The sequence below is a fragment of the Lepisma saccharinum genome, chromosome 26 (genome assembly GCF_977018435.1).
Source record: "Lepisma saccharinum chromosome 26, izLepSacc3.1, whole genome shotgun sequence".
NCBI lineage: Eukaryota > Metazoa > Arthropoda > Insecta > Zygentoma > Lepismatidae > Lepisma > Lepisma saccharinum.
In genome coordinates, this window is record NC_139254.1 from 42,065,482 (window position 1) to 42,077,415 (window position 11,934).

The following is an 11,934-nucleotide window of genomic DNA, read 5'->3' on the forward strand; positions in this document are numbered from 1 at the left end:
GTGGCTTTTTCTCGTATATTCTTAGATAAATTTGTTTTTCTTTCTCGTTTTTACGATTTTGTGCATGCTAGGTAATTACCAAACTTCTTCTTTCAGAACGATAATCGAATAAATGTTATTCACACATTGCATATTGTACATCTCACGTATGAATTGTTTGTGATTATATCATGATATTAATGAAGGGACACTCACAAAGAACACCCCTGCCTTGGCTGGGATTCAAACTCGGGACCCTTGGCGTCGTAAGAGTTCTAATCATTATTTTTTAAAGGAAAACCTCTGAGCTCTAGTTTCTCCCATTTCTCTGTTTTTACATATATATAATTTTTTACTCCATTGGGACAATTACTCTTGTTTTTGAAAAACACAAACACATGTCTTACCGGAAAATCAAACCCTGGATCCCTGGCATCGTAGCGCTCTGTGCTAACCACTCCGCCATGATGGTTGGCATTTTACGAACGAAACTTAGACTTATCAACAAAAAAAAACGAAGACATTTTGTTCAATACTTAACTCACCAGCTAGTCTGCTTTCACTTTGGGCAATGTACTCCCCTATGTCTGCAAATGATTCTAATTCATACAACGGACCACCGAAGTCCATTGCTAAAATGGCTGGGTCCAGATCCTCGAGCCATTTTGCTATGTTTGTGTAATGGAAAAATATCTGAAAGAGATACAAGAGAGGAATGTATTTTGTTTATGTATTTACTTACTCTCTTTACTAGGACCCATCTTAATCAGGTTATAGATTCCCCAACATCCATATTAGCCTATGTACAGTAACACATGATATTAAACTTTAAAACAACGATTGCTTAAATCCTATGAAGTTATGCTACGTGCTTCCCTTCTTATTAAGGTATGTATATATTTTGCCTTCGGCAGATTTAATATCTAATATAAACAAATATATCTCTTCTCATACCAAGTACAATATTTATATTCCTATAAAAGTTTCAAGATAAACTAATTTTGCATTTGAGAACATGTTTTATCACTTAATTAAAATAAGATATATAATAACATTATCTGTATTCGGAAGCCTGTTGATTTGGGAAATTCACCCTGAAATGTTTTTACTTCTTTTTAGAGTATCGTAATTCTCCTGTTTCAACGGGGATGTTAATAATATTCGATCACATTTGTATTGAGCAAATTATTAAGCTGTTTGAGGTGAAATGGTTCTATATAAAATTGAGGAAATTTTAATTCACTTAAATAAAACACTAATTTAAAAACCTAATTGAGGAAATGGGTGTTACTTTTCTCTTCACAATTTTTTATCTTCTCGCAATAATAAACTAAAAGTTCAAATATACAAAAATGTAAATTCGATCATAGTTTCACTTGGACATTAAAAACTTCGTTCCTTACATTAAGAGAGGAAAGTAAATTAAGAGCATTTGAAAATGAAATCCTTAGAAACGTATTTGGATCTAAAAGGTATGAGAATACAGGTGAGTGGAGAAAGTTATATAATTTAGTACTGCATTTGTATTCATGTCCACATATCATTTGAATAACTAAATGAAGAGGACTTAAGTGAGCAGGTCATGTGGCACGATTGGGAGAGGAAAGAATTGTTTACAGGATTCTTATTTGGAAATCTGATGATGAGAGACCAGTAGGAAAGCCAAGTCGAAGAAGGAGAGATATCGTTGAGATGGACTTAAAGGAAATCGGTAACGATGGACAATACTGGATTGAATTTGCTCAAGATGGATACCAGATGGAAGGCTTGAGATGCAGCAGCCATAAACCTTCGGCTTTAACCCTGGAACTCCAGGTAAAATTTTAAACCATCTAGAACCAGTCGGCTCCATTGGGCCCAGGTAGATTTGTTTTACATATTCTGTAATAAAAAAACGTTTTGAACAATGTAACATGCACATTTTGTATGTACATAGATCCAGTGAACTTAGTCACCTTAGATGGGTGCGGTTCACAACAGGAAGGATTGTGGATTGCATTATCGAAAGTCATCACTGTCTACGTGCATTCTATAGCCTTGCCAGAAGTAAGGTCAGTAACGACAGGAAGCTGTGGTCTCTACCGAAGGTTGTTGCAGCTGTTATCATGAGCGATGATAATGTAACGGTCAGCTGGGGTTTGAAGACCTCCAAGTCAACCGTTAGGGTAACGTAGCTCAGACGTAAGGGGTTTTGCTGTAAGAGAACATATTAGGTACTAAGGTAAAGACTTAATTCTAAAGTGATGATACCTGTAAGGCGTAGATATAATGAAACAGTTTATAAATAATAACAATGGTTTATAAATATAAAAGCGCGTAGTTGATATGATGGGGGAAATCTCAACCTAAGAGTTAAAGGCAAGGAATCACTTGGAGGAAAGGGATAAGAGATTAGCGATACTTATAAGTTGTAGAGCAGTTCCATCTTCCATTAGCGTGTAGACAGCCTGGTCACGGCTGGGCGGTTAGCCATCTACAGAGTGTCCGAAAAGTCACGCAACCCGGTGTTTACGACCGTATATCGGAATAGCAAAACGGATTGAGAAGAAACGCTTTCTGCCAAGAGAATGCCCTGTATATTGGGAAAATTTAGAGAGACAAACATATGTAAGAACATGCATGTTTTAATAACAAATAAGCAAAGTGTTGCCAAAGGCGGAAAAAAATATTTGCAAATCGTGTATATTGATGCACAGAACTCACTGAGGTAAATGATTGCAACATTTCACAATACCAACGAACAATTTGGATGGCCATCTAATGAATTTGACAGAAAAAGAACTTTGACGAAGTTTCAAAAGCATTGCAGAAGGGAATAAATGGCTGTTCCAAAAATCGATGTTTTCACAATATTACGACGGACACTGGCAACACTGTTGGTGTCACGTGTCACTAACAGACGTGTTTCATCTCAGGCTATCACACTATGTTACTTTTAACGACAAAGGAGAAAGTTGGTTATTCCCGAACATATGCAATAAATTACATACACTTTGCAACCCTGAAATGTGGTTTCAATTGGATAGGTATGTCAACAGCCAAAATTCCAGGCATTGGTCGACAGAAAACCCACATCAGTTGCATGAACTACCCTTGCACTCTCCGAAAATCGGTGTATGGTGTGGAATATCGCGACGTCGTATTGTAGGACCGTTACTCTTTGAGACAACAGTGGATACTGCTGTGTACGGGGATCTCATAATGCAATTCGTTGCTCTCCTCGAAGAAGGCGAACGTGATGTTTGGCTATAACAAGATGGAGCAACTTGCCATACATCTAATGAATGTCTTCGTATGCTGAGAGAATTTTTTGGTGATCGTCTAATATCCAAGGATTTATGGCCCAGTCGCTCGCCCGATTTAACATCTGGAGCTTATTTTCTGTGGGGTTACTTAAAGGGGAAAGTATACCAAACGGGACCCAGAACATTGGAGGATCTGAAACGAAACATTACACAGGAAATTAATAATATCGGTGCTGCAACCCTCAGGAAGGTATCTGAGAACATGATCAAGCGAACCAACTTATGTATCCAAGAAAATGGTGGACACTTCAAACATTTGCTTTAATTTGTAGTGATACCCACATTTCAGGGTTGCAAGGTGTATGTAATTTATTGCATATGTTCGAGAATAACCAATTTTCTCCTTTGTCGTTAAAAGTGCCTTAGTGTGATAGCCTGAGGTGAAACACGTGTGTTAGTGACACGTGACACCAACAGTGTTGCCAGTGTCCCTCGCAAAATTGTGAAAACATCGATTTTTGGAACAGCACATTTATTCCCTTCTGCAATGTTTTTGAAACTTCGTCAAAGTTCTTTTTCTGCCAAATTCATTAGATGGCCATCCAAATTGTTCGTTGGTATTGTGAAATGTTGCAATAATTTATCTCAGTGAGTTCTGTGCATCAATATACACGATTTGCAAATATTTTTTTTCCGCCTTTGGCAACACTTTGCTTATTTGTTATTAAAACATGCATGTTCTTACATATGTTTGTCTCTCTAAATTTTCCCAATATACAGGGCATTCTCTTGGCAGAAAGCGTTTCTTCTCATTCCGTTTCGCTATTCCGTTATACGGTCGTAAACACCGGGTTGCGTGACTTTTTGGACACTCTGTAGGTGTGGAGAATGGACTGGCAGCACCTCTGGCTACACCTCAGATCTATCACTTTACTTCCACACCTCTGGTCTTGCGACTAGGGTATTTATTCGTCGGGTGTGGTCTTTGTAACTTTGTTCAGGGCTACTGTCCTCATCTTGCATCAGCCTGGGTATTTTTACTCGTCGAGGCTAAGGTCAGCCTCAGGAAGTCTGGAAGGCCAAGGTTGGACGATCGTATCAGGTGGCCTTGGCATTGAGTGATCAAGGCTGCAGGGAGTGACATCACTCATAGTAACAGCTGAGCTCATGGCCACAGGGAGTCACATCGCTCATGATAACAGCTGCAACAACCTTCGGTAATAATAATAATAATAATAATAAATTTTCTTTATTCAGCGGGCGAGGTTCAGCCAAGGGCTGCTCTGCCACCTAACCCTTGTCAATATGAGAATACATATGAGATGATTATAAACTTATGGAGCAGTAAGCTAAACGTAAAATAATAATAATAATAAAATAAAAAATGAATAAAGAAAAACATACATAGGAATTAGTTGCATACAAAAAAAGTGCAACTAGAAATAAAACAGACAATAGAAATAATAATACAATAATACAATTCCTTATAGTGAGTGACTTGATACCTTCAGTATCTGCCATTGTTCCATTAACAGCAGATCTTTTATTTTACCTTTAAAATATAATGGGTTGTTTACACTAGCGATATTTGCAGGCAATGCATTCCATGCTTTGGGAGACGAAAAGGAGAAAGAGGATTTGTAGGCCGTGGTAGAGTGATGGGGTAAATCGAAGTTGTTCGGCTTACGGGTAACATACTGATGGATTTCCCTACGGGAATGCATCTTCTCAAATAGGTACTGCGGTTTACCTTCTGTCAGTATGCGGCGTATAAAACAGAGATAGTGCAACTTCCTTCTGTTTGCCATGGTAAGAACCTGATTATTATTTAAGAATGGAAGAATATGATCGGATCATTTTGCTTGAAAAATGTATCGGAAGCAGGCATTTTGCACCATTTGTATTTTTTTACTGAGCGTTTACGAGATTTGAGGGCCGTAAACATTATCACAATAGTCGAACAATGGGTAGATTAATGCTTGGACGAGTCTTAGCTTGCATTCCGCAGGGAGGAAGTCACGGAAACGATTCAGATTCCTAAGTGTTCCATAAGCTTTCCTGCATTGCGTCTTTACATGTTCTGTCCAATCACAAACTTCGTCAAAAATCAGACCAAGATTTTTAGCAGTGTTATTCCTGACAATGGGAAAATTGTTTATTTTGAGCTTTAACTTAATATTTTTAATTACCCACCTTGAATAATTAGAACCAATGATTATGAAAGTGGATTTTTCTGGATTTATTTTAAGACCGTTTGATACACACCAGTTACTGACGATGTTCAAGTCAGAATTTAGTGACTGAAGCTTATGTTCCAACGAAGCGTAATGATCTGAGAAATATAACTGGGTATCGTCTGCGTAAAAATGTGGAGTGAAGAATTTTATAACTTGCTGCAAATCTGCAGTGTAAAGGGTGAAGAGGAGGGGGCCTAATATCGATCCTTGCGGCACGCCTGCTTTCAGCGTTATAGGTTGAGACACGTGAGATGGTGAATTATGTAATACGACCCTTTGACGTCTGTTAAATAGATATGTTTGAAACCAGTTTAATGTTGAAGGAGAAAACTTGTAATATTTAAGTTTGGCTAATAATAAATCATGCTGCACAGTGTCAAAAGCCTTACTGAGATCCAGAAGTACTAAAATAGTGACTTGCTGTTTATCAATGGCATAGAGAATATCATCCACAACTTTAGCAAGAGCAGTGGCTGTGCTGTGTTTCTCACGAAATCCGGATTGCAGCGGGGGCAGTAAATTATTCGTGTTAACGTAGTTTAACGTCTGCGAATGCACTATTTTCTCGAGTACTTTAGATAGCACAGGCAAAAGACTGATAGGCCTAAAGTCATTGTAAGAAGTGGCGATCTGCTTTTTCTGAAGTGGCAGGATTCGTGCTTCTTTCCACATTTCGGGAAAGACGGCACTGGAAAGAGAGGAGTTAATGACGTGCGTTAGCGGAGATAAAACATAAGGCAAAGAAAGTTTGAGCATTTTAGTGCTGATACCATCTACTTCAAAACTATTTGACCGTATGCTATAAATAGTTCTATGTACATCTTTTTCAGTTACCTCAGTAAAGTTAAAATACTGTTCAGCGGTGGAACAGGTTTTGTTCTCGAAATGCTTTATTTGCTGAGCCTTAAGTGGAGGAGGAATTTCAGATTCATTGCAAATTTTACCAAAATGGTCATTAACAGCATCTAAATCTTCAGTGGTACTTATGAGAGAGAATGTATTATCGTGAGACTTTTTATTGTTAACAATACCCAATTGTTTCAACTCATTCCATGTTTCTCTCCGGTTTAAATTTTTCCCGCCATATTTGAAGTAAGATAACATTTCTTTTCTTGTCTTATGACAGTTGTTGTAAAGTTCCGGAGTTCTTTATATTGTTGCCAGTCGCTTGGATTGTTCGAACGTTTGAACTTTCGTAGCGCGTTATCTCTGATTCTCATCAACAATTTAACATTACTGGTGATCCACGGTGCATTTTTCTTATTGTGCTTTACGATTTTTAGAGGTGCGTGCGTGTCAAAAACATTTTGTATATTTGAGGTCAAAAACTCCACTTTATTATTACATGTAACATCATCAAGTGAGTAAAGCTTTGACGAATCTACATCAGTTATATCTTTTGCAAAAAATTCTTCGTTGAAGGTATTAAAATTTCTACAATAAACGTAACTCGCTTGAGGTTCATGTTTCTGCAACAAGAAATCAGCGTACGCAACACAGTGGTCTGATTTACCGATGGGGACAGTGACGTCAGTTTTAAACAGTAATTCTGTATTGTCGACGGCTATGATGTCAAACAGCGTTTTACTTTTTGGGTGATACGGGTTGGTTTATTAACTATTTGCGTTAGACCAAATGAATCGAAAATCGATCTTAAAAACCGTGTTTCTGGTTTATTCGGGGTGACATAATCGCAGTTTACATCTCCTAACAGGAAGAGATTATCAACTAGTGGATAGATTTCGGACATTAATTCTTCGAACAATGTAAGTTTTGTGTACGGGACATTGGGCGGTCTGTATATGGAACATACGCCAAACTGTTTATTCATGTACTTCAGAATCAAAGTTAATGTTTCGATGCCTTCACTCTATTGTTCGAACAGTTAAGTTAGATTTATGAAAAACTACAATTCCGCCACAGTTTCTCTTGGTTCTATTTTTTGTTAGCGTTTCATAACCCTGTATACTAATTAGAGATAGTGGTGTTCCGTCCTTTATCCAGCTTTCTGTAATGACAATCAAATCGAAGTCTCCCTCTTTTACAACAAGCCTCAGCTCGTCCATTTTCAGAACTAGCGATCTGACATTCGCCAGAGCGGCACGGAAGAATGAGTCATTGCTTGGCCCTCCCCTTCCCAGCAGCTGTTCATTACCTCGGGGGTTAACGGGAACCTTCCTCACATTTGAGCCCTTGCAAGGAATGCAGTGAAAAACGTTGGCTGTTTTCAGGCTTACCAACTATTGAATACTTGCTATTAAAGAGTAAAGGCTTACCTTGTCTCGTGGAACAAATGACAGGTCGGGCAGGTTGATATTTGGACACTGAGGTAACACGATTACACACATTTTCTTCATTACGTCACTCTTAATAGGACAAGGAAATATATATATATATATATATATATATATATATATATATATATATATAAAAAAAAGAATATGTTGAATATATATGCGAAAAAAATGAAGCAAAAAGAAAAAACAAAAAAAACGAGCGCACACGCAATCACTTTTGTTGCTAAATCAGATTCAATAATAATAATATGATATAGTGAAGAACTTAATGTACGTGTTATTATTATGCGGCAACGGATTAGATAAGCACAATATTTAGTTCAGGTGAATGCAGTCCATGTGTATTTGATCTTGGGTCACTTCGGGGAGGAGGGGAGACTACGATGACAGCTGCTCCAGATCTCGCATGCGGGTGACGGTATGTTTCCTGCCATTCTCCGTGCGTACGATGATACGCCCATCCTCTGTGTAGCAAGAGCGCCGGCCAAATCTGTCTTTAGCCACTCGCAGGATCTCTTGGCGAGTGGCCGTGAGGGACTCCGTGATGAAATAGGGGCACCCGGCGTCCCTTAGCATCCTCTTCGAAGACCAAACCAGGTGGCGTATTTTGTAAGTGGAGAATTTCACAATAATACATCGGTAGAGACCACAGCTTCCTGTCGTTACTGACCTTACTTCTGGCAAGGCTATAGAATGCACGTAGATAGTGATGACTTTCGATGATGCAATCCACAATGCTTCCTGTTGTGAACCGCACCCATCTATGGTGACTATGTTCACTGGATCTACGTACATGCAAAATGTGCATGTTACATAACTCCCCATCTTATCTTAGATGGCCTCCATCTAAGCAGATGTTGAGGAACAACCTTCCATGAGTAGGTTCATAGTGCTCTAGAGATGTATCATAACTATATCATCCAATATTGATGACCTGGACTTTAGAGTTACATCCCACGTATAGCGTTGAAAAATCACATGATGATAACTGTATTTTAACGTTGTAGCATCTTGAAGCATCTCGAAGTGAGGTATAGGGAAACGAGGGTACTAACCTATCATTAACTTAAGGAATTGGAATCAAGGTGTATTAGCGAGTGTTAATGGTTAACCCTAAGATAAGCTAAAGATAAATCCCCACATATCAAGATAGTTTGTACATAATTGATGAAGATGTTTAAAATATATATATTTTTTTGGTAGATTTTCACTTAATTGTTCACTTTGACAGTTCATCGTTTAGTATTCACAATTCAGAGTTTCGTTGAGTTATTTGATGGAATTTAACAAGTCTTTTAAAGAGAGAGGAGTCTTAGGATTACAGCAGAAAACACCAGGCGACCAACACACATGAACACACACAAGGACAGACATGGTTACACATGGCAACATCTTTCAAGGAGTAGACAAGGGTAAAAGACATTCAGTACTCATGCACCAAGTACAAGAATAGGAAATCTGTAATATAAAACAAGCATTAATTCACAGCAATAAGATTTCACAATACTAATCATACATCTAAATCCTGTAATTGGTAGAACAGCTTAATTACATTAATTAATTAATATGTTCTTATTCTAACTTTTCCTAACTCAACATTTAAATTTATTTCGTTCATTTAATCTACTACTTTATTTGAGACTTGACTAGAATACGAGAATCCGTTGCTCCATGTGGTATACTATTTATTTTCACTTAAAATAAAAATTTTCTTCGTTGTGGTGATACTCTGTTAGTATTAATTACCTAAGTAACGCTTATGTTTTAAGCGTGTGTTACATTCAGACAACAACTGAGGTACTTACTAAAATGGTATGCCTTCTTTGCATATTGTTTCCATGTATGATTGATGGAACAAATAACATTCTTCCATGACCACATAATATTAATATTAATTATATTTACTACCTTTGTGGGATACTAATAACTATCGGACTATACCAATGTCCCAGATTTGTTGAAAATGCTCAACATCTTTAATCATTAATTACTGAATAACTGACACATTTCAGTATATTTCTCTCATGAATCCATCAAGGATTAAGTTAAATCATTAATATAGTCTTCTCTTATTTTACTTAATTATCATTATTAATTAATAATTATTAGTGATATTATTAGGCATGTTGCAACTATTATCTTATATCTATTAACTTGCCAGTAATACACTTATTTATTTACTAACTGAACATCAAATTTGAAGTATTGACCTAGTTTACATTTAAATCGCCTGTGCAGAACGAAGGAAGAACTTGAAGAAGAGGAACAAGCATTTCAGCAGTGAAACATAGATAAGATATCATGTCCCTGATAAGACGTCACACTCTATGTATTACGTCACTAGACTTCCGAGCATGGATAGTTCCTGTACACTTCCTAATCTTCCCTTTTTCTTCCCGACTAAAAATTGCAATTGTCCCTAATTGGAAGCGGGACAGTAAAATAAAAGAGTCAACACTATGGGAAAGGGATAGAAAAAAAGTACGTAGAACAACAAATACTGGAGCCAACCAATTGAACATATTACAATGTGTTCAGAAAAAAAACGTGACCGTAATAAGTATCCACATCAAGGAGTAACCAAAGAAGCAGAAGTCTACAAGAATACAGAGGAATCAAACTACAAGTATACAATATTTTAAAAGAATAATTACACATTGTTGTTATCTGCCACAGAAGATAGAGACTTAGGAAATACGTTACTATGCTAGTCTGGCATCGAACCAAGTCACTCAGGACTAAAATACTGAAAATAAGGGTAACTTAATGAAAGTTAATTTTGAAAATGGGTAATCCTTTGGCCTAAACACATAATAGCAGTGGCTAATCCAATTTTCTGTAGCGTATGCAACTATCAATATAGCACTATTTGTAGTAGACACTTATCCCTGAAATTAGCAACAATCGGCCAAGCACTACAGCAATGGACCCTATGAATGTTACAACTAAGAGCGGGGTCCGTAACATTATTAACGCAACAAGATAACAGATACCGTGGCACAAATCGCTTCTTAGGACTAATTCCATGAAGTAAGCATTTACACGTACGTTGGGTGTATCTAGAAAACCCAAGTACTACACTGTACGTACCCTGAGTACAGGAACACGGCATTGTAATAAGTAGGTTACCGTATGCAATAAATGAACCATATACGATTACCTATTGTAAAAATCCCTGTTGAATCCTACGAGCATGAAGCGACCATCATGAAAATATGGAACGGGAGTCGAACCGTTGCCTCAATAGCAACCGAAAATAATATACACTTGGACATAACATCACTTGTGTCCACTCACACTGGGCAAAATAAATACTGCATACATCTACCTGTGCACACATTAACGACTTGAACAACTTATAGTATGTAGGTATTATTCATTAAGCGCTGAACTAATGCTGCTTATCAGCATTAGAGAAATATAATATATTGTAGCTACAAATAAAACGTGGCCTTCACATTGGCACACAGTTATCGCTCCTTCATGAGCACAACATGCATTCCGAGCATGAACTACAACTATTGCCCTCCCAAGGCAAAATAACAGGCGAGTTTCCTACTATCGCCAACATCTGAGGACTCCTTTGACACTAAATATATAACTCAATGTCAACTACACAATTCGTCAATCGTACGTTATGCTTCAAAATATACGTAAAAGCATCTGCATGTCAGCGTGCAGGAAAACAAAGCCGCTCCAACAGCACTTGTGCCTTATGAATCCAAAATTTACATTTTCAAAGTAATCTTACCGTTATTCTATTGGGGCTAATAAAATCACTGCAATTTTGGACTGCCGAATTAGCACTTGCAAATGTCACCGCAAAAGGGGGGCACAAAGCTCCACATGTGTCCGGTAACCAACTAACTACCACAACAATTTAAGAATGTACCTAAACTACAGTAACCAGTAAAGTGAAACTTAATGTTTTTCATTATGAGGAAAGACATCAAATATGTGGCAACATTACGTAATGAAAGATAAACTACTCATACTAGGTCAATATGCGTAATACTTATATATAGTCTAATATGTTTCACTTAAATGTTGCCTCTTTAATGGGCCATAGGAATTTGCACAATTTTGAAATGGAATGGAACTACTGCTACTACTACTAGATCTTCTATCGCAAGACAGAATAACGAGCCACGCTTCTTTCAAGAAGCTTCCATATCG

The 11,934-nt window shown here is 37.4% G+C and overlaps 1 protein-coding gene across 1 annotated transcript in view; it reads right to left on the reverse strand.

Annotated features, from left to right (window-relative positions):
• Positions 1 to 11,643, reverse strand: part of LOC145979550 (retinaldehyde-binding protein 1-like) — a 188,957-nt gene extending 177,314 nt beyond the window's left edge. The window contains exons 1-2 of the mRNA XM_083112522.1: positions 11,510 to 11,643; positions 525 to 672 (exon numbers count right to left, since the gene is read on the reverse strand). The gene's annotated coding sequence lies outside the window, so the exon portion shown is untranslated. The remainder of the gene's footprint in view (positions 1 to 524; positions 673 to 11,509) is intronic.
• Positions 11,644 to 11,934: the final 291 nt, after the last annotated feature.